Genomic DNA, 26665 nt, shown 5'->3' with positions numbered 1-26665 from the left:
CTTCTATAAAAGTAAACAGAAGTGCCCTTAGGATATAGAAGAAATGGAAAAACAAACAGAAAGGAAAATAAGAAAATGGGAGGTACGATTATTGGTGTCATGGAAAAATGATATGTAGAAAGCAGTACAATTTATGGCTATTCACATTTCAAAAGAAGGGAAATTAAAGATATGATGGAAAGTGGAAGGGGGAAGGTGGGATGCGTCATGCAGATTTAAGGCAAGTTTTATAGTGAGAAGAAGAAAGTAGTTTATTAGTCAAGTAATTAATCTGTGCAAGTCATTGTCACAAGGTATAACTGAGCTAGGCCTTACAGAAGGATTTAAAAAAGATCAGATATTTCTGTGAATATTAAAAACTTCATTTTTTCATCAGACAGATTGTATAATACATGAAATACCTCATATCATTGATGCTTTTCATGCTGGGCACATCATTAGATTAGTTTAGAATTTTCTAAATTAATATGGGAGTTCCTACATGCCTTTATGCCATCTGGAACATTTCAGCCTGGCCTCGGTGCCGGGGCAGCCACGGGGCAGATCGCCCTGAGCGCCGTCACACGGCACGGGCAGGACGGCCGGGGATCGGGCCCCGCCAGCGCGGGGCTGTGAGAGGCAGGTCCTGCGTGAGGAGCCCCATCTCCTGCTGGGACAAGGGGACCCGCTGGGTGGCTGAGGGAAAGGCTGTGGCTGGCGCCTGCCTGGGCCTTAGTGAGGCCTTTGGCACCGTCTCGCCCAGCATCTCCTGGAGAAGCCGGCTGCTCCCGGCCGGGCCGGGGGGGCTCTGCGCTGGGCACAGCCGCTGGGCAGGAGCCCCCAGCGTGCCCAGGTGGCCAAGGGGGCCAGCAGCGCCCTGGCCGCTGTCAGAAGCGCTGTGGCCGGCAGGGCCGGGGCAGTGCCCGTCCCCCTGTGCTGGGCACCGGGGCGGCCGCCCCTCGGGGCCTGGGCTCAGGGTCGGGCCCCTCAGGGCAGGGGGGACGCAGAGGGGCTGGAGCGTGTCCAGAGCCGGGCAAGGGCTGGGGCAGGGGCTGGGGGGGGCGGCGGGGGGAGCTGGGGGGGTCAGCCTGGAGAGGGGGGGGCTCAGGGGCACCTGGTGGCTCCCTACAGCTGCCTGGCAGGGGCTGTAGGCAGGGGGGGTCGGTCTCTGCTCCCAGGGAACAAGCGCCAGGACACGGGGAACCGGCCTCACGTTGTGCCGGGGGAGGTTTAGGTGTTCTTTAGGTGTTCTTTTGCCTATTTCTTATGTCTGTGTAATATTTGACACAATGGTTAAAGTTAAAAAAATAAAATCCCGGCTTCAAATTGTACATGACAAATTTGGGTTGAAATAATCAAAGCTTTCTCAAATCTATAAGCCAACTGGCCCTACAATGGAAAGTCTTGAATGAGCTTAATAAAAGCTGATGCCTGCAGCCCTGCCTAGAGTAAGTACACAGGGAAGCTGTATTGAGAAAAACAGCATGTTAATAACCATGAAATTCTGTTTAGCTTTTAAATGAACAAATCTCCATCTCCTAATGTGAAACCCACTGTTTGGGAAAAATTCCCATAACTTTCTCCTCTCAAGAGAGACGTGTAGGAAGATATGGATGGAGGGAACAATAATAAAGGGGCTATAAAATGACAGTCTGGACACACAACTCTGCAGAGGAAAGCAAGCAAAATGTGAGGTCATTAAAGATTTCAGATGCCAATAACCAGTGGATGGATGGGTAAATGCTGAGCATAAATTCATCTCTTTGATTTATAAAAGATTATACATATGAAATTCTCAAAATTGCAGGTGAATAAATGGTGATTTACAGGAAAGTTTGTCTTCAGTTGCATTAGCAGAGGATTGGTTTCTCTATTCATGATTTTCTAGTGCTTTTCCCTAATGCTGTTAGTAACAGTAGTTGCTCAACTGTTGTTCCATTTTTTGACCAGAAGGGACTCTTACTTCAGTATAGGCAATTCCTTTTACTCTTTTACTGAGCTTTCTAAACTTGTATTATTTTCTTTCATTATGTTAACAGTATTTTTTTCCTTCTTGTTTTTACTTCGCTCAGTATTTTCAAGGGTTTTTTTTAACAAGCCTTTTGAAACAGCAAGGTTAAACATTAAAGTTGGCGTAACATGTACAACCATGTCACGCTCACTGCTTTACATGTAACTACCAAGTGCCAATCAGGGAGTCAATTCATCCATACTCAATAGAGCAGATTTTTGCTTTGTGTGAGTTCTGCCTGTTTTTTAATAGAAAGTGAAAAGGCTTCAATTCAATTTTTCTTCAGAGGTATATAGGAAGGATCCTCTGTGTGTCTCCCAAACTGAAGTTTCCTGCAATTTAGTTACTTTCTTGCAGATGAATTTGTCATAATGTCTTTGAAACATGTCTCTTCCTGGGTTTAGTTAGAAAACAGATCTACCAGAATTCAAGATCACATAGTATTGAATTTCTGGGAACTTAAAAACAAGGAATATTGGTTTTAATAAAAATAAACATCTTTCTTCTTATGAAAATGCAATCCTTCTTAAATTGAAACTCCCACCTAATTTTAACTTTTCATGCAAAAAGACCCACTAGGTTTTTGTGACAATTTGGTCAAATGGTAACAATAAGAATTTCCAGTTCTTCTGCCCCATGTTGCATTGTTCTTTGCACAATTCATTTTTTTTCTCTTCCCATTCATCCTTTCACCTTGTTCAATATGCTTGTGGTACCTTAAGTTTGAGTTGGAACCAACCACATTTTCCTTGTTCCAGTTTGGTTGTTGGTTCAGTGTACTCCTGACTGCTAAAGAAAACTGGACCCAGCTCTCCAGCTGAGGTCTCCCCTGTTCTGAATAGAGGGATGGATTGTTGCTATGTGGCTCATTCCTGCTTATACTGGTTTGACTGGAATTTGTTTTCCTTGTGCCACAAACTGTCATTGTGTTTTGTGGTCACTTGTTAGCAACAAAAACTTCTTAGTCTTTTTCTATAGACCTGCAACCCAACCATTTCTTCATTATCCTATATTAGGACAGCTCACTGTTTTTCCTGCGAATAGTGTCTATATCCCAGTTGTGCAGAATTCAGCATGGTTTTTTTTCAGTTCTTACTCCTAGTTTCACAGGATCATTTGGATTCCTGCCCTCCAGTTCTTTAGGCCCTCTCTACTCAATGCCACCTACAAAATTACAAAGCTGCTAACAGCTCCTTGATGACAACAGCAACAAACTCAATAGAGGTCCTTCAGGAACACTGTTAAATGCATCCTTCAATCTCAACATTGAACCATTAAAACATCATTTTCCAAACAGGTTTTCATCTACTGTGCACTAAATTGCTCTCTTCCATTTTTTCCTTCCTCTATTTTTATGGATTACTGTGGAAGACTATCAAGGTGTTTACTCTGGAAGTTGAGGTACAGGATGTAGGACATTCTCCACATGTCCTTTTACTCTGTAATCAAAGGGATTAGGTTTGATTTGGTATTATTTATTCTTATGCAGTTTATGGCTGCTAATATTTTGATGACTGTCTTTCAAGTGAGCATGATTATTTGTCTCACTCTTCCTTCCAGGATTTTTTTTCCTCCAAACATTGAACTGACCAGGTTGCAGAGCTGTTTGCAGCAATTTGCAAGTAGTTCCACAGTTAATCACCGTTCCCTTCTAGAATCACCCTTGATCTAATTACTTCACCTCTACCGTGCTCTTCTGCTTTTCCAGTGTGCAGAGCAAAATGTACAGTAGGAGAACCAAAGAATGCATGATGTGAATATCACTAGATGCTAAGTTGGATGTGTCAGCAGAGAGCTTCTCCTAGGCTACTGGGGGAGGGAAGAGAGTTTGTTTATGAATGGATTCCTTTGCAGCTGCAAAGAAACATTGTGACTTGCAGTAGCCTTTCTGAGATCTTCCAGGTAGCCAGGCTTGGGACCATTTGGATCCTACCCAGGCTTTCCCAGGGGGACAGCACTGGAAGAAGCTGAGAGATGATTCTCCCAGCTCTCAGACTATATTCCTCCTCTCTGGCATAGTCCCCAGGGAGGAGGAAAGTTGACCAGCACTACAGTCAAAGCAGTCCTTTGTTTTAACTCCTTCTCCCTAGAGAAAGATTTCCGGGGAGTGAATTAGAGAATTAAAATATTCAAGCAACATAATATGTAGATAGGTCCCCCCTTGCATAACACATGAGTATTTTAAACTTCAAATTGATACCAAAGTGGTGCATTTTCAACCCTTCATCCCACAGGAAAAAGATCACAATAACAATATCATAGTTATTTCTAACTTCCCAGTTGCTGACCTGCTTTCCACAGTATTGCTGTTAGTCATGTCAGAGTTTCCATTATCTTTCTTCAGGCTCTTGTCACTTGATTACAGCAGTTCACCAGATGTCCCAGCTTTATTCTGTCATTTGCATTCTTCCCATTTCTGCATGGTTCCACATCGATTAGTCTTATGTAAGTATCTAAGTCCAAAGTTAATGCACATAAACACCAAGCCATATTACCACTGAAATCAGCATGGGGCTATACTGGCTTTTCAGAATTTTATTGTTTTGGCTTGTGATTAAATTGATCATGCCAGTTACTGCACAAGTAGGTGTACAATTCAAATCCATACCACAAGTTTGTCCTGTCTACCATAAACATGCTCTTCAAGACTGTGAGAGCTTTTCACTGACTAGTTATGTGCAAGAGAAACTGCTCATCAGTGAGAGGAAAAAACCCAAGATATTTAAATTGTCATTAGGAACTTTAGAGCAAAACTGAGTTTCTTCTTGGTTCTCAGAACTAAGAACTGAGAAAACTCAGTTCCTGGAGATCTGCTAACCTCAATTATCCTTTCCATCAGGCTTTAGCTGTATGAATGGAAACACAGAACACTCTCCCATTGTTTCCGAGAAAAACATTTGGTCCCAGACTATGAATCAAAAGGACTCCTGTGCCTATCTCTGGGTGTCTACACCTGCACTAGTCTGCTAGGACCCCTTAATAGACCGTGTTAATGGCAATCAGCACAGTCACTGGAGTTAAGAGGTCCATAATCTCACCCTAACATGGGTACCTGGGGTTGGTCAAGCAAATGACTGTACTGATAGCTGTCCATTGTTATAAGGGAACACCAAGCAACTAGTTCAGATGCAGACACCTACATGTTAAAGTCAGCTGGTAGAACATTGATTTCATCCCCATTGCTATCAGTTATTCAGATGGCTTAGATATTCCTATGCATTTTTCTCTAGTCTTGTTATCCAATCATCATCCTCCAGTCCTATTATGCCCTGGTCCTCACACCTTATCTCAGTTTTCCCTGACTAGGTCACCTTCCTTCTGCCCCTTTCTTCCTCACATGAAGTCCTGGGTTTCCTCCCAAAGGATCTACTCTCAATCTCCATACTGTTATCTGGATCTTTACTTGAAAGTTTTCTTTTTGTGGATCACCATCATTCAGATTTTTTATTTCATTTGCAATTTCTTTGTCCACCTAGTCCCAATACCACACCACTGGACCCTCAACTGTAATGTTCCTATCTCAGACATTTCCTTTTCTCTGTTGATTCCAATTCCCTGTCCCTGGAGTCCCTTCCCATTACTGTAATCCTGGTCTACGCATTCTTTACTGTAAATTCTCTGTTCTTTATTTTTTCATTCTTCCACAACCATTTCTCCCCAGTGTTACGTTTCCTACCTTTCAACCCCACCCCACAGGTTTCCAGTCCCTGCTTTACATACTAATTTCAGGTATGCAGCAGTTTTCCTTCTTCTCCTCCTCCTCTCTTGTTCCCATCATCTTGCCCTATTTTATGCCCTTAACATTCAATTATCCTTCTTCCAGCTTGCTCTATCATTTCCTATGAACACCCTTAATCCCACATAGAGATTTGCCTTCCTTTTCATGCAAATAAAGCACTTTACTTTTCTAGATGCTCCCTGGACCATCTCCATTTGGTAACAGGCTGGTGACAGGGACACTCCATAGCTCTCATTCTGGCTGCCTGCACGTAGCACTCACAGAAGAGTTGAAGATTGCAATCATAATGTTCTGCCCTTTCCAGGACTGGAGATCTCAATAAATATATTCAGGACATTTAATGACGAAATATAGGTACCCACTACAAATATAGAAATCATGATTGTTTTCTTTAAGTCTGTAAATGTAAACACATTTATAGAGCATTTGTACGTGAAGAGAAGCAACATCCATCTGAAACAAAGGCAACCCTCTTCAGTCCTCATTCCAGACTTTACAAAAGTTAGACAGCTTTAATGCAGTATTTTGAAAGCATTTCTTTACCTCATGAGTAGTGTTTAACAGCAAGCCCTCCTACCAGCCTCACCTATAGCGTGGTTCACTGCCTGGAGAAACTGCCTGCGTGTGCAGCCTGGAGAGTCAAGCCCCACAGAGACAAAGGCATATGACAAACCCTCACATAGCTTCAGAGCTGCTTGAAGAGGAGAACCTGATCTATTGACTTGTTCTGAAAATAGCACCCAGTGGGAGGTGACTGACTGGCTAATACCTGTGGTGTTTCCATTACCAATTGGGATGAAGTCTGTTGCCAGGAATCCTAGGGTGGTTTCCTTGACAACCAGAAGAAAAGCACAACTGCGAGACACATGACTTTTCAGGTGCTTTTTTAACTTCTCTGAAACAATGAACTGCCCTACCAGAACCATGCCTGAGATAAATAAAACCTAAGCTTATATCCAATTCGTGAATAGACTTTATGTGCAAGGACAAATTTGAGCTGAGCTTGAAATCTGTTATGAAATAAATCCTCAAAAGAGCAAGCAGGCTGGAAGTGTTTCTAACTATTCATGATGGCAGAAAGTTTCCATAATTATCTACTTTATTTTATAACCGTTGGATAAGAAATTTCAAGAGACTGAAGATACTTCCATGAGATGTAGCAATATGTCTAACACAAAATTAATTTGGATGTCCCTATTAAACCCAAAGCCCTTAAATTTCAAAGTTGATTGCATACTCTTCATTCAGAAGCACTATGGCACTTACAGAAATCAGAACATATTCTGGAATTATTTGAACAAGAAAGTATGAAATCTAAGCCAAAACATACAACAGTAATAGGAGTAACAGTATATAATTCCTCATTCTTTATATGTAGAGTTGGATACATATTTTCTATGGACAGTAAATTCACTGAAGAATTCAGTTTCATGAATTCAAGTTATAGTGAGAAACAGTTTCAGCCCAAGTATGACCAATATGATTCAACAAAGTATTCCATTACAAAATATTGAAATATATTATACATTAATTTTAAAGAAAATGTTCTGTAAGATTCCAAAGATTCTCTTCTTAACTTAAGAAAGGGCCATCATCCAGAGTCTAGAATCCCAGATAAAATTTTGACTGGCCAAACCATAAGGATTTTCAGAAAACTTCCCCAATATTTACTTGTGGCTGAGAGAGTGAGTTGCTGGGAAAGGAAAATAATAAAATGCCACTGTGGCAAAAAATAACTATAGAATACAAAGAGTGTTGCATAAGAAAATAAATCAACCCAGACTATCATCAGTGGGAGTCATGCAAAAAGTATCTGAAACAGAGTGACACTGGAAGCAAACCAGTTAAGACAGAACAGTGCGCACTATTAAAACAAACAGAGAAAGCTGGGTTGACCTGAACATTTTAAATGAGGATACTCCATGCATCTGAATGAATCATTAGCAGAGATTTAGGTGCTTTCCTAAAACAGATTATATTCATAATAAATAGACTTGAGTAGAGAATTTTAAAACCATATTAGTGATAAAGGTTGATGCCTGGGGCCACATTATCTCAGCATCAAGCTCTGATCTGTCATAGATCAATGAAATGTTGCAAGCCTGACTTGCTGATTCAATTTAGTATTCATTTACTTTCAGAGCAGAACATAAATAGTAAGGAAGAAAATGTGAAACATGATCTCTGAGACCAGGACCGTGTTCTATGGGGAACTTAGGATGCATGCATGAGTTTATCTTGTGAAAATTTAGGGAGCCAAGTATCCAAAGAGCTCAATCAGTTCTGAAGCTGAATCTACCTCAGTGCCTCAAAGGCCTTTTACTACTGAAGTTGAAAGAAACTGTTTTCCTTCCCAGCAGATGCAAAACAGAACCATGCTGAGTGCATAATCAAGAACATACCTTGGCAGAGTAGTGAACCCCACCCCCCCACCCCCCCCAACAAGAATGTAGCGATTGTAGCATCAGATTTAGAATCATAGAATCACAGAATATTTCAAGTTGAAAGGGATCCATAAGGATCATTGAGACCAGCTGCCTGCTCCTTGCAGGACTATTTAAAAATTAATCACATGATGAAGAGCATCGTCTAGATGCTCCTTGAACTCTGACAGGTTTGGTGCCATGTCCACTTCCCTGGGGAGCCTGTTCCACCAGCCACACTCTCAGTGAAGAACCTTTTCTTACTGTCCAGTCTGAACTTCCCCGATGCCACTTCATTCTGTTTCCTCATGTCCTGTTGCTGGTCACAAGAGAGAGGAGGTCAGCAACTGCCCCTCCATTTCCCCCCTTCAGGAAGGTGTAGACTGTGATGAAGGCACCCCTCAGCATTCTCTTCTCCAAGCTGAATGATTCAAGTGACCGCAGCTGCTCCTCCTATGTCTTGCCCTTGAGACCTTTCGCCATTGTGGTCACCCTCCTCTAGACACAGTCTAATAGCTTGATGTCTTATTCTGAGGCACCCAAAACTGCACACAGTACTCAGGGTGGGGCCACACCAGTGCAGTGTAGAGTGGGACAATCACCAGCCTTGACTGGCTTGCTATGCTGTGCTTGATGCACCCCAGGACACAGTTGGCCCTTTTGGCTACCAGGGCACACTGTTGACTCATATTCAACTTGCTATCCACCCAACCCCCCCGCTGTCTTTCTGCAGGGCTGTTCTCCCACCTCTTGCCCCCCAGTTTTTATGTGTATCCTGGGTTACCCTATTCCAAGTGCAGAATCTTGCACTTGCCTTTGTTAAATTTCATACGGTTGTTGATTTTCCAGCTCTTTTAGCCTATCCAGATATAAATGGGAAAAGGTCCAGTCTGCATAACTGGACAACTACGTGACAGGAGAAGTAGAGGAAATACATTTGTACTTCTTGCAAATGGCTTTAATTTTTTTCCAAAGATCTTAAGACAGCCTGACATGTCTTTAATTAAGCTATGAAAGATTGACTAATATTCATTTATACTCATCTACAGTTATTGTATTTTTATATTAGGTCAGATACTGAATTTAAAGCCAGTACAACAGAAAAGAGCTCACCCAGTTGTTAATGGACCTTTCCTGTAACGTACCTACTACAGCACTGCAGCTTTTGCCATGGAAACATGAAACTGTTGAGCGCAATCAGATGCTGACAGAGAGAGAAAATAGCAGCTTAGAGAAGTTTTAAAACTTCTCCAAAAGTTTTGTAATATTTTCCATAAAAGTATTTTAAATTCTAGCCCAGCCTCACAGGAGCTGTGTTGGACTACTTCTACCTGAGCCAGCCCATGCAGTAGCATCATTTATTCTTTGGAGGTATACTGGACCCTTCCTACTGCTCTACTTATAGTCTTGGCATTCTGTTTGCTGAAAAAGTATGATCTCTTTATCCCATCTTTTTTACCACACATGATCCTACAATGCCTAAACGCTCCTATTTGAACTGCCTCTATGCATTTTTAAAGATTATTCCTTTATTTTTCCTAAAATACCCTGTGCTATCTATTCATACAAATAACAACTGACCAACAAAGTGCTACCAATCACTGACATATCCTGTGAAGTTTAGGTTTGCCTTCAAACTCCTTCTAGTTCGCTTCTTATTTTGGTGCGGCAATAAACAGCTTTAGATTAAAGTTGCATACCTTGCAGAGTATGTTGATACTTAGGAGCTGTCTATAGAAATAAAGATTAGAATGAAGGTTTTACTAGCTCTTTTGTTAGGATGCTGATCTTTTGAAGCTACATTGTAGCCAGCAAACACATCTTTACCTGCAGCATTAGCACTGCCATTTCATATAAGGATATACTAACACTTGGGGTAGGAATAAAAGACTAGTTTTCTTTCTTGACCAATTTTGCAGTAATCCTGTCTGGGTCAAAACAATTTGAAAGGGGAGTTCTATAGTGAAAAGATACAGTTACTGCAATACACTCAGAAACAAACATGTATTCTGCCATTTTTCCTTCAGGCTTAATAAACAGAAAATTTAAGATGGAAGAGTTTTATCTGTGTCTATATATGCATGCTTTTTTGCTTATCTGTGGGTGTGGGTGCACACACATGCGGATATATATGTACATGTATGTGCATTCCTGCAGGCTTATGTATATATTGTACTAGAATACATTTTAATGCTAACTAAATAATTTATCTTCTTTGTCTCTGGCTTTTGGACTAATATCTCGTTGTAACTCCAGTTTGTAAAGGCTTTAGGATTTGTCAGCATTCTCTCACTTTTGTGCATTGTGTTTGTTTGGGGTCTGACCTAAATCACTGCATCCCATGGGAGCACAGCTGGACAGAGGTTGTCTCTTTCTGCAGTGTTTGGACAGGAACACACTGCTGTTTACAGTGAGAAGAGTAGGACAGCCTTGATGTCAACAAATATTCTTGACCATCTCCTCAATATCAAAGCTGCATAGTAATTACTATTATTATGGTAGAGAACTATTGATTATAGTATTTACTATGCACAGTGGCAAAATTAAAAGGTATGCATAAGTGTGCAATACATGTTTTTTCTGTAATAACAATCATAACTTCTGTAAAAAATTAGACTATAGAAACGTCACAGTTCTTCTAAGTGTACTTAGAGAGCTCTTCTTTTTTTCTACCAGTTCTTTCCTTGGCTGGCTGGGCAGTTGCTTGCAAAGGTTGCTATCTCCTTTGTGCTTGGTAAAAAGAAATTTTTTTGTATATTTTTCAAAAGCAGCAATTAACAGCACAGATGTTAATTGTGGTGGTTTTTTTAATGAAAAATGCATGTGTCATATTCAATATGCACTTCTTGGAATATCATTTGGTGTATTTTGAAGCTGATCAAGATTTAACCAAAGATTTCTTTAATCTAAATATCCTGGTGGGCGGTAATTCTCCAAACATATGAAACCATGTAAGGGACTGACTGCTCTGTATGCAGTCATTGTAGCTGTCTATTCCACCAGCTGTAGACATTCTGCTTTGCATCTATCATATCCTTTCTACCATTATTTTTTTTTGCTGGATTAGCTTTAACATTAAGATGGTTTGGTATTCTCCTGTTGCTGTATATATAAATGGAGATGAATTTTAATATTGATATTTCTATTAATTTTCTTCCCAAGCAACCTCTGCCACAACATGCTTAGACTAGAATCAAGGCATAAACTCCCAAAAGCTTTCAAATGACACCGCCTTAGAATAGGCCTCTGGTGAAGAATTAATTATGGTGAATCATATCTGAACATCTGTGCTGAACTGATCAGCTACATTGCTAAGACTTTGCTTTGTTATTGCAGTGCCAGTCCTGAAGCTGCAGCTAGTACATGTTCCTGCAGAACTTTGAAGGGAAATATCCCCCCAGTCCTTTGCACTGCTCTATGTGAAGCACACTGTGGTTCCCGACCAGTTAATCATACAGCCACACTCTTGTCCAGAGCGTGAAAGAGGAAAGTGATATGCATTAGTAAGAGTTATTTTTCATCCACAGTGCATAAATCTATGTAGTTATGCGACAGCTTACATACCTATTAAAGCCAGTTAGCCCCAGAGGAAAACACTATTAATGTATCTAAGAAGTTTTTATGTAGGTAGAAGTGACAACTCTGCTGTAAATACATCATGGAGTAAACTGTAAAACTTGTATCTGACTGGGATGTGGACACTTCTGGTTCTGAAACAGAGATGCCAGACAAATGCAAGATGCCATACAAAACAGTGTTGTAGAAGTATCCAGCCTTTTGACTTACACAGACCCTCCCATAAAGGCATGATCTGAACTACTAAAATGAAGATCTTCTAGAAAAGTGAGCAACTATGAAAGTGAGTAATAAGTTCAAGAAACTGAGACCACAGTCTGTTGTTTTTTTCTGAGCTATGGATGATCAAAGCCAAACAGTGATCCTTTCTGTCAAAAGGTTTGTGTGTCAGTGTTTGGGAAGTACTGGTTTAACAACACTAGAATTTTGAATTTCTCACTTTTCTGAAATATTTATATTGAAAAGAGACAGGAAAAAAGAAACAGAAGACTAAATAATCCATTCTGATATTTTCAAAACAGTATTTTTAATTCCAAAGAATATTTTTAAACATTCATTTGTTTCCCTTTTTTAAAACTCTATGAATGTAACTCCATGATGGATTAAAATAATATTTGGTTTTGATAAAACTATACTAGTGTCTCATTTTTTGTTTCACCAATGAATATTAAAACTTAAAGTACTGGTTGTTTCTTTCAAACCCTTTCATAATTTCATCCATATCAAATTCTAAAGTAGCTGCCTCACATTTTACATAATTTAAAGATTAAAATTAATCTACTTAGCATGATACTCCACTCTCTTGATAATAAAGACCATGTTCTCCATTACTGACTTTTTTTCACTTCTACTCAGCATTAGGAATATTTTATGTGTTATTCTACCATTGAAACATTCTCTATTAAGAAAATAATCTATAAAACTCTTTCATGTATTTCATTCCAAAGGAACATTGAGTTAATTTAGAAATCATTGGTAATAAGAGAGAGAGAGAGAGATTTTGACCTTGATAGGTTAAAACTGAAAACAAGCATTATGTGAATATGTGAAAAAGGCACAGAACTGAAAAGATTTGGGTTTCATTCCTGCAGGTACCACAGATGTACACAATTATGGGCAAATGTCTGTGCTTTATAGCAGATTCATTCAATGTTAGGCTCTCAGTATCCTCCCTATGGTCACCAACATGAGACCTCTCAGAAAACACAGCAGCATTCTTCCAGTGTGGCTGCCTTGAGATCCTTAGAAGATAGAATAGATAGAATCATTTAGGTTGGAAAAGACCTTTGAGATCATTAAGTCAAACCATAGATGTAAAACTGCCAAGCCCACCACTAAACCATGTCCCTAAGCAACACATCTACACGTCTTTTAAATACCTCCAGGGAAGGTGACTCCACCACTTCCCTGGGCAGCCTGTTCCAGGGCTTGACAGCCCTTTCAGTGACGAAATTTTTCCTAATAGCCAATCTAAACCTCCCCTGGAGCAACTAGAAGCCATTTTCTCTTGTCCCGTCACTTGTTACTTGAGAGAAGAGGCTGGCCCCCACCTTGCTACAACCTCTTTTCAGGTAGACGCATCCCAACACAACTCCTGTGAGGCTGGGCTAGAATTTAAAATACTTTTATGGAAAATATTACAAAACTTTTGGAGAAGTTTTACTACTTCTCTAAGCCACTGTTTTGTCTCACTTCCAGCATCTGATTACACTTAGCAATTTCATGTTTTCATGGCAAAAGCCACAGTGTTGTAGTAGGTACGTAGTATGTGACAGGAGGGATCCATTAACAACTGTGTGACCGCATTTCTGTTGTACTGGCTTTAAATTCAGTATCTGATCTAAAATATCTGTAGCTGAATACACATAGAATATTAATCAATCTTTCATAGCTTTATTAAAGATATGCCAGGTTATGTCTATAATGCATCAGAACAGTTTAGATGTCTGCACCAGATCATAAACTGCACCTGGAGCTGTTTACTACTTTACTTTGACTATAAAAAGAGAGTAATATTCAATTATTCCATCATCTAGTGACACGGTAGGTATGCTGGAGGATCCAAGATACCTGTGTAGGGCTGACATGACACAGAAACTGCAGGAGTGTTTTGCTTTTCTGGACTGGCAGCTAGAAACATAAGTGATACATGAGGGCATGTCAAATGATACTACATTAGGCATCAGAGTGAAGCCCTAGACGACTAGCTCTGATGCTAATGTAGTAGTGAACTATTTATTAGTTGCAACTCAGTAACCTAGTCACACAGTTGATCAACCAAAGGAAAAGAAAGATTTGACTGCACAGACCATATGATTTCTGAATTTGCCTTAAGTTGCAGTTGAGTTCTAGAAAGGTACTAGTACTGAGAGTTCAACATCAGCACCGTTATTCAGAGCTCTTGGGTTTATGAGTCATAAAAACTGCTTGAAAAGCACTCTGGTTCATTTCTGTATGTATTAGAGAACTGATTGAAAATGAAAGCTTTTATAATCACCTCTCTTCCTGATTTTCAAAATTAAAAACCTGATATGAAGAACAATCGTGGCTTTTCTGAAATAAATCTCTTTAGAAAGAGGTATTTTTTTTCCCCCTTTCCTTAATAATTAGAGTAAATCACATTGGGATAATAATATTCGGCATTTTTACTTCTTCAATGAGATTCGGAACCTGAGAGCCTTAAATCCTCACTATAAAACACCCCTTGATGTTGTTTTAACCAAAGCAGTTTACTCACCCTCTGATTTTTAAATAAAATGACTACCAAGTTCTAATCTACTCTGAGACTCAAATAACAGAAAACTGATTGCACAGAAGACAATTTTTGAATATTTTTTTCAAGACAGAGGAAAAAAGACATAGTATTTTCTAGTATCTCTGCATACTCCTTCTCATTCACACATGCACAAACACACTGTGAAGTAAGTGGGAAAAATACGTATCTTCTGAAGAATCCTGTCTTTCTTTGTGTATACATAACTGTCATGTTATAACATGTCAGAAGCAGGATTCATCATATCCTGATAAGGACCTAAATTCAGCTGTCAATGCATAAATGTCTGCATGTGATCTGAGTGTATAAGCTACAGATATGGTCAAAGGAGTTCAAGAGCTCAATATAATTGCCAGAAGGTCTCAGCATTTAGCGTTAGTGCTGTTTGAGGTGTTCTACAGTATCCAGTGATTGTGAGATCGTGGGATAATTCAGGTGTGAAGGGACCTCAGGAGGTCTCTGGTCCAACCTTCTGTCATCTATGAGACCATAGGGTCATCCATGAGGTCTGATTTATCTGATCTGTTGAGGGTTATTTATCTGATCAGGTCTTGAAAAACTCCAAAAATGGAGACTACATCACCTGTCAGCAACCTGTATCACTGTTGAATGTCCTGATTAGTGAAAATTTTTTTCTTGATATCCCATCTGGACCTTGCTGACATTGAGTTGGCACATGCAACACAGGAACTGTAAGAAAACCATGCCCTACAGAAGTGGCAGCTGGAGACAAAGACCTAGTAAGAGGTCAGCCAAATGGCTCTGCAGGCTTCATAGATTGTTCTGGTTAGAGCTCCCCCATATATAACAGGAGCTTAGACACCTGTGTCACATAGATTTAGAGGTGGGATTCCATTGCCCAAAATTAATTGCCCCAAAATATCTACTTTCCAGCCAACCAGAACATAGAAGAGTTTGTAGGTCTCATAGATGCCTGGATAATCTCAAAGAACACTAAAAGTGTAGGCAACTGAAATCAGGTGATGTAGGATACCCAAAGAAATTTATTCAGTATCTTTAATCAGACTGGTTGAAGGAAGCTCTGTATTATTCCATTCTTGAATGCACCATCATGCATTGGCCTGATCAGACTGTGCAGAGATCCTTCCAAGAATTCCCAAGAGCTTCTGGAGGAAAAACAGATATGCCTTTGGCTGTATCAATTATCTGAGGCTACCAGGCACTGCCAAAAATGAAGGTTCAGCCCCAAACTTATCTACTAGGACCTTTTTGTCAAATATAAAAGGAAAATTTGCATGCAGCTGAGGATGACCATTTAGAACACTGAAATAATTATGAACTTTTCTATTACAGTATTTTAGATGATCCTGAATGATTAGATTATCATTTTGCTATCAGCTGGATAATAGTATGAAAATGTTAGAAAAGGTCATTCAAAAAAGTAAATTGAACTACTCTTTTTTTTTTTAATTTTAATAAAATTAAATCTTTTGTTTGCAAGTCAGGTATTTTTCCTGTTCCTTGAAGCACTATAAATACCAATTTACTTTTCACTATGAGGTTAGTCTTTGGAGTAATGGAAAACAATTTTCCTCATCTTTAATAAATAAATCATTGTGGGAGGCTCTGCATGATAGTTTGATCCTGCATGGTTTTTTCTGCTGATTGTTAGCCAGGTTGTACATTTTAATTCCTGAAACACTATTAACTCATAAGCATTTGCTTTTACACCTTTCTGATAACTTTGCTTTTTCATTAATTCCTTTTCACTGCGGTAATAAGGAATTATTTTGTTTAATGATTCTCTAAAGATCCAAGAAGGCTGAATATCCTAATAAGGCAATTTTATTTCACAAATAATATTGCAGCCACCAATATCATTAAATTTTAATGTTTTCTGCAGTAGGCCATGTCCCTAGCAATGGGGTATGCAACATCCTCATCCAGACGCAATTTTGGCAAAATGAGCCTGTCCTTTCCCAGAGCTAAGTATCAGTCAGTGGAAATTAATCAAATATATTGCTGACTCTGACAGAATATTTAATATCCCAAGAAAAAGAGAGAAGAACCCTGATCGCTGACTTCCTTTGGAGTAAAATTCCCCATGAGCTCTGCTCCCATGGCCAGTTAAGCTATCAAACCCCTTGAACACATCCTTACAGGCAAAAAGCTCATGGCATGGCCACACTAGGGTGAGACCCTCCCAGAGACCCTTCTGTGACCCACCCTTCAGGCCGATTCATGGCTGCTGAGACTTGCAGAAAGTTCAGTGGGCTCTGCATGTGCCCAAGTCTGGCCTGTGGGGAGTAATGGTGGCAGAGAAGTCAGTCCCACAAAAAAAGTGTGTGACTTGCCAAAGCAGTGCAGTAAAGCGTGGTTTAACACAAGAGGCAGAGGCACACGCTGCAGTAGGTCTCTGGAACACACCCTTCCCGTTCCTGCATTGGTATGATTTCTCCTTGAGACTGGGCTTCTCTGGATGCCCTGTTTGCTGCGGACTTTATGTCCTTCAATTTTTTACTGAAATGCCCTGAGGAATTTCTTCCTTCCTAGTCCACTCCTCCAAGAGCTCCTCTGTTTTCTATGCTCTTTACAATAGTTAGGATCCTCCTTTGATTGTAGGTGTAGCCTCAGGAAAAGAAACTATTTTCAAATTGTCTATCCTGTAATCAAAAATTTCCTTGTCTTCTGTGAGAAAGTTCAAATTTCATCATCATTTTCCTACTTAGTTCTTTTAAACAATTCTCTCTCTTTGAAGTAGTTAAGTTTGAAAATCCTTTAAAACTAAAACAAAACCAAGAAATACCTTGCTTTTTGCTTAGTAAAATCCTATGACTTCACTCAGTGTTATAATCTGCCCTGCAATTAACAGCGATCCCCCTGGACCTCTGTATGTTGTCAGAGCTCAAGTAAATGAATTAATTTTAAACCTGTGACATGAGATACACAGCCATTGAAGTGGCGTTGCAAATGAACTTGGAATTTTTATATATGTTCCCTGCTCTACCTAAAGATATAGCATATAGATTTAACACATAATAGCCTTTGAATTATATCATATCATAGCATAAATGTGTTTTGGTATTTGACTGAAATATAATTTTTTTTGTCTTTCTCAGAATTACTAGCTGAAACAAGGGGAAGATGTCTCCTACACAGGGAGTTTATAAAGCAGTTTTTGGCTGCGCTTCCTCTTGTTTGCACAGAATATTAATAGCTTTCCACTGTCTAGATAAATGTTTCTAAACTAGTGATTATGGACCCTTGTCTAATCCAAGCTGTTACAGGACAAGTTCTGAGATGGGCAACGTTTCCAAGTACCTGGGATCCATAACTGTGGTCTGTAAACATATTAGCAATCTGAAAAAGATTAGGATACGCTGCTGTAGCACTCCAGCCTATACCATCAAGATAGCACTTCTTCCAATAGAAGGAAATATTACAGAAATCACAGCTAAGTCAAACAGCTTGATCTGTTAAATAATAAGCATTTTGTAGGAACCTCAGAGTATTTCATGCATGTAATGTCATAAACAGTCCAAGGACGTTCTGCATGCATGCAGTGTATTTCTATTCCCTGCAGTTTTTGTAGTGAAGTTTCCAAGCTGTGTGTAAGCAATAATATAATAGGATCTCTATTCATTTCTCCTTCAGGAATGCTGTGCATATTTACTTGCTCTTATTCCTTCTATTTCCTTCTATTTCTCAATTGCTTTGCTGGAAAACAAGTATTCACTAATAATTTGTCTTTTCCATCTGTTTATTTTGGCAAGCAAGTTTGATATTTTTCTTTTATTTTGCTCTGATATTTTTCTTCCCTTTTTGTGAACAACAGGATAATGGATGCAGACTCTGAACCAAGGTGTCCAAGGATGTCTTCAGTGTGCCTTCAGTAAAATGTCTCAGTCTGGGAAGAAGGATGGTCCTATGGATATTCATTCAGAAAACTGGATCCAATGATTGGTTGTGCTAAGTGCCTCTTATTGGCGTTTGTAGCCAAATTTGTAAGTATGAAAAAACAGCAGCTAGAGCCAAATTCTCAGAAATTCTCAAAAAGGCTGTCAGTTCACATTATGCTGCCTAAGGCCAGACTGAATGCTGTGTTATTCTGATGATGTTGCTATTTATTTTGATCCCTAAAGAGGAAGTAAGTTCTCTGGTCATTCTCAAGTGTTTTTCAGGTGACTTAGAGGACTGTGCTTTGATTTTTTATGGGCATTAGCATCCTGCTGGTCAAAGTGGGTCTCTTCTTTCACTCTTAACTCTCTCAGTTATTTAGCTTAAAAAGCTTTCTGTTTCTCACTACTTCAGCAAGTGGTTTCAAAGCCTATAAACAGAGATGTGTTTAAAATCAAATCTTGTGGATTTGGGTTTTTTTCCTCCCTGCATTTCTCGGAAATCCCTATGGAGGTACAAATCCAGACTTCAGTCTGAAATGTCTCACATCCACCATCTCTAGATGAGGTACAGATGTGTTATCTGAGCCATATTCCTCATCTTAATCCTCTCTCAGAAGATACTCGTTATGGTCAGTGAGAGGTTTGAGGGTAAAGAAAGAATCTGGGAAGAGGTTGAACTGGGTGGAGCTTATGACACAGTGATTCTTCAATATCATCTTTCAAGTGTCAGTAGCAATTTTCCCATATTCCAACATAAGGAATGAAACCACACTGCAGCCTCTGGGGAGGCCTTTCTTATTTGCAATAGGCAATCTAAGTTCAACCAACCAGCAGTACATTCAAACTGAGCCTTTGCTTTTTCACCTGAGCAATTGAAATATTTCAAGCTAACAAACCAGCCAAATCTTTCTCTCCTTTCCAAACAGTTTGAAGCACAGATTCTGACATACCACTTTTCACTCTTCTCTCCATTATTCTCTAAAACAAGCTTTCCCCAAAGCAGAAAGTTGTAACACAAAAATAAGGACATAGCATGTATTTAGTCAGATTGAATACAAGTTTGACAGCAATATTGTCTTCTATTTTGATTTTTGAGTAGTTAGAAAACTCTCCTTCTGAATAAGCCAACAAAGTCTTCATATATTTTGAAAAAATAAACACCTGTCATGGCTCAAATAGTCACATTAAAAAAAAAAAAAAAGGAGCAAAGACAAGGGAAATAAATGTGATTGTGTAATCTCCTGGTACATAAAAATTTGCTGGATTTTTAGGAAAAAGGGATGAATTTGAATCTGAGATCTGTGAGAACTGGAACCTGAGATCTGTGAGGGATATTGTTGGATGTTGTTGCACACCTTTGACAAAAAGGACCTCATGCCTATGTTTACCTCCTGCTGCTTACAGAACCTTTTGGAGGTGGCACACATCAATTCCATGAGAATAGGCTCTTCTTTTCTCACTTACTAGGCAAATGTATTAAATCACTGGGACATTTCAGAGAAAAGAGGACATAGTGTCTCTTTTGCAATCTCTTCTGTGTTCTTCAAAGTAGAGAGTTCTGCATGCTGTACATTGAATCCATCTTTGCATTTTCTGTCAGCTCTGAGCCATATATCTAAGCTACAAAGGAGGTGAGGAATTTCAGACACTCTCCTATATCAAACAGTTTTACACTTACTTCTCAGGGCTATCTGTTATACTGCACACAGTACTCTAAAGTAGCTAACACTTCCCAAGCACTGGGAAATTTCTTAAACACCATGTAAATCCCTCTGTCTTGGGTTTCCTCTTGGCTGGCTCTGCACTGCCAGGGCATGTAGCTACTAGGAATCACCAGGATTTTTTTGGAAATTAGGCCAGAAAACTTGAGCCAAGGTGTCTACCTCAGGAGTTTCAGTTTCTATTTTAGGAGCCAGGCACAGAAGAACAAATTTCTAGGTACTGTTTATTATAGCAAATATGAGTCCTTTGTGGTGAAAGTTACCAGAAAATTATGGTCCAATGTATAAGACACCCTTCAAAGATGTAGATATATGTTTTCCCATCAGTAATAATTCATTCAGATGAAAATCTCTTTCAAGTCCTTTCTAGCTACTTTATGGCATCTCAGCTAAAAAAAAAAAAAAAAAAAAAAAAAAGTCAGCATATTGAAACTAGCACGTATTTTGAAAATTGACAGTTAGAAAGACTGATGAAAGATAATGCGGTAGCAACAATGAATCAGATTACTGTGGACAACACAGGGAACATTCCACCTACGCAGGGAGCAGTGCCTGATATCAGAGGGCTCTTTCATCTCTGGTAACAAGACCCAGTGGCTGAGAGCCAAAACTTCAAACTGGAAATGAGATGCAATTTTTTATCAGGAGCACAGTTAACCATTTGAACTGTTTACTAACAGATGTAGAATATACACCTTCATTCAGAGTCTTAAACCACATGTGATTCTCTTTTGAAATGAGAAGCAAATGAGTTCACAACGAACTGAAAGTTGTCAGGGTTACTGCAGCATTTTCTGGGTAAAATCTAGCCCTGAGTTATGGAGATGGTCAAATTGATAATGGCCTTAAAAAATTCATCTTTCTACTAGTGAGGAAGTAGATAGAATATACTTCTGCTATGGGAAACCAGAATTTAGTCTGAAGATTTGGGGTGAATTTTAGGAGCTTGAGTACTGTAGAAAAACCTACATTGTTCTGGAGTTATATGATTTTTCATAAAAACGTAGTCCTTTAAGCATTTGAATTTAACATTATGAATAGACCAGATTTCTTTACAGGAAACACTATTTTAAAAGTATATCTTTATGTTAGTTACAACTTTCATTTTTTTCTGTGCAAAAACCATTATTCTCAAGTTCTGTTTATTAACAATAGTTTCTAGACCTTTGAATACTTGCCCAGGTGTTCACAATAGATAATACATTAAAATACTTTTTACCTACCAAAATAAATCAACAACCTTTTTTTAGATGAACAAGAACTAAATCAATCTACATATTTGTTGTGGTGAATAAATTACAGCATTTCAAACAAATAACTATCAAAATCCAAAAATATGTAAAAGACACTAACAGACCTGGGTCTAGCAATGATTGACTAAAAACTCTTTAAATTCCAATTAACATGAAGGCACACCATTTCTTCTGTTGCATGAGACCTTTTATATTGATCATTACTTCTCAGAAATCTTTCAAGGGTGGCCTCACATCATATGTGTCCAAATTTATTCAATAGACCATGCAGAAGTGAGTCTTCTATGGCTAGGATTTACCACTGGAAAAACTTGCCAATTGGCAGACCTTTACTCATCCCATTCCATCCTTCCTAAACAGATTAATCAGGAAGGTGCCACCTCATGCATTGTCACTTGACTCTACTGTAGACATAAGCATCGAAATGACTTCCATATCCAGACACTGTGTAATTTAATCATGCTCAAAGGGTTTCCATAATTGTATCCACAAACATTACAGCAAGATCAGCTTTCTGCTCCACAAGTTTCAATTAGAATGTGCAACACACCAATGCATTTGAAAAAAATAATGATCGTTTCTATTCCTCTCATCTTCGAGGGCTTTTATACAAATACTTAGCAAGTGAGCACTGCCACTTCTCACTTTCTAAATATTGCCTTTTATAGTGTTCCTCTCTCCTTCACTGCATGTCATCCTTGTAATTTCTTGCATTTTGCTAAATGAGCAGGGAACACCAAATGGTGCTGGAGATTACTGATGAAATATGGAGCCTTTCACTGCTAAGTTACACATAAAATGTCTGGCCTGGGTTGTTCATGGGGCAAAGATGTAACTACTGTCTGCTGGCTGTTCAGTAAGCTATGTGAAAACTGCTGTTAGTTTCAGTCTGCTTCCTACTAAATCAGGGGGAATTAACTGACTGAGAGACAGACAAATTAAAGACAACATTTTTGGAAGTGAACTGTGGAACACCTGAAAATCAGATTGCTGTCTGAACAGTGACGTTGGATCAAGGTACTAAATTTTTGATATCCCAGTCTGAAAAATGTGGATTAAAAATCTGAATTGCTCATGATATCTTGGCAAGTCTTGGTAAAAATGGAAAATGAAATGATGACTTAAATGATTCATGCTCAAGAGACAAAGATTTTACAGAGGCATTAAGCATACTTAAAACACAATTAAAGCTACATTCCCTATTATCAGGTATTTATTTATGGCTTAACCAGTTCAAACTCCAAATTACTGAATCCAGTGACTAGTAGGTCATTCTGTTTAACATATAGCTGTATCCTGTCCTACATAAATGTGTTAAAACACTTACTATGTAAAAAGCTAACACTAGGAAAATTACTTACAGGATCTGAAGAAATTATGTGGAATATGTTATCCTTCTCCTGATGATTTTGTCAAATTTTGGACTTGAATAAAAATTTAGGAGAAAGAAGAAGCTCAACAAGGGTCTGCTATTAGTGTATTAAAAGGGAAAGGCTCATGAAAGGTATATCAAACACAAGAAGGTGATTGTGAACTGTTACCATGGACTTCTTAAGATCAGACAGGTTTAATCAGCCTGAGCAGCTTCTCTAATGAAATATCTGATACTGTGAATGGGAGGAGATGTTAGTAGGTATTGTTCACCTTAAATTAAGCAGGACTTTAAACACAGTATCCAATAAACCTCCTATTAACCAAATTAAGGAAATGTAGGCTGGATAGGTTGAACACAAAGTATATGGAAAGCAAACTGGACTACTGGGCTCAAAAGATGGTGATCAATGATTCCAAACCTAGCTAACCAGCTCTGTGTAAGAGATATTCCTCAGGGCTTGATAGGGGAGGACAGTGCCAGCTCAGCCGGGTACGACTCTGAACTACCTGGTCTAACTTTGCAATTAGCCTTGCTTTGAGCAGGACATTGTACTGCAGCCCTCCAGAGGCCCTTCCTAACCTGAGTGCTTCAAGGAGCCTAAATATTGAAAATTCACAATCAGTAGTTACCTGGTTTTGGTACTACTAATCCCTGCTCTTCTCATTTGATTCCTGCTGTACCCTTTTTCATGGCTGACTTCAACAAGTTCTTCAAAATATCATTTTCCTGGTTTTGCTTTGTCTACAGTGACAACAGTTTTCCCAGGTGTCTAAAACAGGTTGCTTTGAATAATGAATTATACACCCTTGCTGATAAGTGGGAGTCCGTTGTCACGTTGCACAGCTGTCTGGATATCACAAAAGGAATTTATGGGAAGGACATCTGTTCTTAATGGGGCTGTAGATTTATCAGCCACTAGAATCAGACAACACTGTCCAACAGGTGAGTCTCCATCACTTTTCATCACATAGAACTTAATCAATACAAAGTACATGGGAATATATGACTTAACCTTTCCAGCAGGAGTCCATCAAGAGTTTTCTGTTTTCAAATAGGCAAAGCTCACAATAGGAAATAAGGGTGACATAATCTAGCTGTAACAAAAATTGACAAGGGTTTAAGTGCTTGATCAAAGTCCATGGAGACTGTTATTAACTTGAATAGGCATTGGATCGTGGCTGTACTCAGCAAAGAGAGTTTTTTGCCCTAGCTCACATTTGTAACACGCTTCCTGAGAGCTGTTTTATGATGAAGCTGGGGCACTGCTTAAGTGTTGGCTAATTACCCTTCCAGCTCAGTGGCTAACCAAGCTCTGAAGATGATGATCATAAAGACACATTTCAAGCAGACAGTAGTGCTCAGCTGAGGTGATGAGGTAGTGATATGCCACACTGCCTCTTCCACAAACACGGAAGTACCAGGCACAGAATAGCGTCTGACTTCCCAATTATTTTAGGCTTAACCTCTGAGGTAGCATAAAATTACACCATCTATTATATTCTGAATTAGTGTTTGATTTGATGGAATTTGTTAATATTTCATTTATTATTTTAAAGAGCAATCTCTGTGACTTTATGAACAATGGATGCTCACATGAAAATGTACATATTTTCCTCTCTGCTTTCCTAAAGAACACTTGAAAAAGACAAGCTGTAGTACACATGCTGGAGGCCACCTATCTCATAAATTTTGTCTCAGTGATTTGAAAGCAAAAACTTCTGCTTAGTGACTTCACTGCTCTAGCCCTCTTTTTTTCTCCTTTCTTTTTGTTTTCATTTTTGCCAATATATTCTGGGTTTCAATCCCTTGTGGTGGGGTATGTCAGAAAAAAATCTATCCAAAGAGCTTAGAAACAAAAATAGTATGAGTATGTGCAATATCAAGCTTCTTTGTGTATGCTCAGGAATTCAGGAAAAGAAAAAAAACAAAAAACAAAAAGCAACCCACCCAAAGAATGCTTTACATTTATTCTTTATCACCCCTGACTTTTGAGTTAATAACTGGTCTCAAGCAAATATTTGCGTTTATTTTAGGATTAAGATAATTAAAAAAAAAAACCATAATAATTTCAGGCAGTATTAGAAACATAAAGCCTTAATTCATCAGCTGTGACAATATGACAAATTCTTCACATTCGTTGCCTGGTGTTTAAAATAGGAGATGTTAGGCAGAGCTGGTGGCAGTTTAAGCACAGATATGTTCTACCAGTGTAATTGCTAAAGAAAAATAAATCAATTAGAGTAGTTTGCTAACATAGCACCATTAAATCACATATTTTCTGTTTCATTTACAGCCATATGGTGAATGATTCATTTTGCCTTGGCATAAGGACATTTCTGCAGAAGAAAAATTGGATTGACATTTTATTTTTACACCAAGCTAAATTTCCTTGTAAGATAATTATTTATGAAATACGATGTGTAGTTTGATACATGATCTCTGGAAGAGGTTACTAAAGAAGGAATTAAATGGATATTTTTAGCAGTAGTACATAAAATACACACTCAGGAGTGTTGTAAAGAAAATTGTCTGGTTACCAACAAAGCTGCTGTTGTGATAGCTGCTCTGCTGGCTGATATAGCTGGGATTTAACCCAATACCTCTACAGAGAAAACCGTCAGTTGGTATAACTATAAAGCGCTGCTACCAACAGCTCTCATTCTGATGGAATGAGTAGAGAGTGAGGAACTTGTAATACACAATTTCTGTAAATGTAACTTCTATTATCACTATGATATTACACATATTGATATGGAAATCACTTGTTGATGCCAGTGATAGGCCACTGGGAATTATTACCCTGCTAGTCAGATTTAAATCTTGCCACAAGCTTAAAGCTATTCAAACGGAGATTATACAACCGAGATCTGATACAAAGGTGTTGGCTTTTTGTCGGCCACCTTCTTCCCCTTCCTATAACCATCTCTTTCCATAGCAGGCAGCACTATATCATCCTTTTGTAGAGTTAACTGTGTCTGTGACCAATACGCACCCTCTCGGAAGATGGCTGTTATGAAGAAATTAGGAGAGAAGAATCCAGCACAATTTTATTGATTTCTCAGCTTCATTCACATGTAATTACTGTGTTAATTTAATACATTTAATCACTGTATTAAAACACTGTCTTTCCCATCTCAATGACCTTTAGTGTCCAGACTTCTCAGTGGGCTTTTCCCTGCTAGACAAAAAAAGGCTAAAAAATCCGGTATGATTCACTGGAATTCATATTCCCCAGATCTTGAATAACTTTAACAGATTTCCAATTTTGCAACATCCCTTTGAAATTGTAGATTCTAGAACTATAAGTAGTATGATAATATCCATCTCATCAGTACTTTAAAAGAAGATATTTATTATTTCAACTGCTGCCATATACAAGACTTCTCATGAGTGTTTTCCAGTGCAGAAAACCACTGGAGCATCCACTAATTCTTGCTCTGCTATGATCCCTAAACTATTCAAATAACATAACTCCTGATGTCCTAGTCCTCTGTTGTAGGAATGACCAGCATACTTACATGGATAAAACTTTGGATTTATTTGAACTGAGAAAACATCTTGATTGCATAAACCTGTTCACCAGGCAATCTTGGTTATTGTATCTGACTACTTCATCATTTTTTGCTAATCCTCTGTTCTTTGTACCCATCACAGATTTTATTGGCAGTGATGACATATTTACTACCAGATCACACATGAAAATCTTGAGCAGTATCAGGTACATTTTCCATGGTGAATTTTCCCACTAGAAAAAAGCTATAATGAAAATTCTCCACAAACAACAGTTCTTTAACATTTGTCACTTATACCATTCATCAACTCCTTCTTGGTAATGCACAGTACTGTATTTTTAATTAGAATGTCATAAAGTTCTAAATCCTTACAAAAGTTTAAATAATGTAATAATTAATAATGACTTGAATAATTCAGGTACTTTTGGCATCCAGAATTCTAA

The 26665-nt window shown here is 38.7% G+C and overlaps 1 long non-coding RNA gene across 1 annotated transcript; it reads left to right on the top strand.

Annotated features, from left to right (window-relative positions):
- The first annotated feature begins 1174 nt into the window (after positions 1 to 1174).
- Positions 1175 to 17611, top strand: LOC121088523. Its single transcript, XR_005827978.1, has 3 exons — positions 1175 to 1215; positions 14875 to 14879; positions 17601 to 17611. It is a non-coding gene; the product is annotated as an uncharacterized LOC121088523 (long non-coding RNA).
- Positions 17612 to 26665: the final 9054 nt, after the last annotated feature.

This window comes from Falco naumanni, chromosome 5, assembly GCF_017639655.2.
Source record: "Falco naumanni isolate bFalNau1 chromosome 5, bFalNau1.pat, whole genome shotgun sequence".
Lineage (NCBI taxonomy): Eukaryota > Metazoa > Chordata > Aves > Falconiformes > Falconidae > Falco > Falco naumanni.
This window is presented reverse-complemented; position numbering and strand designations above follow the sequence as displayed.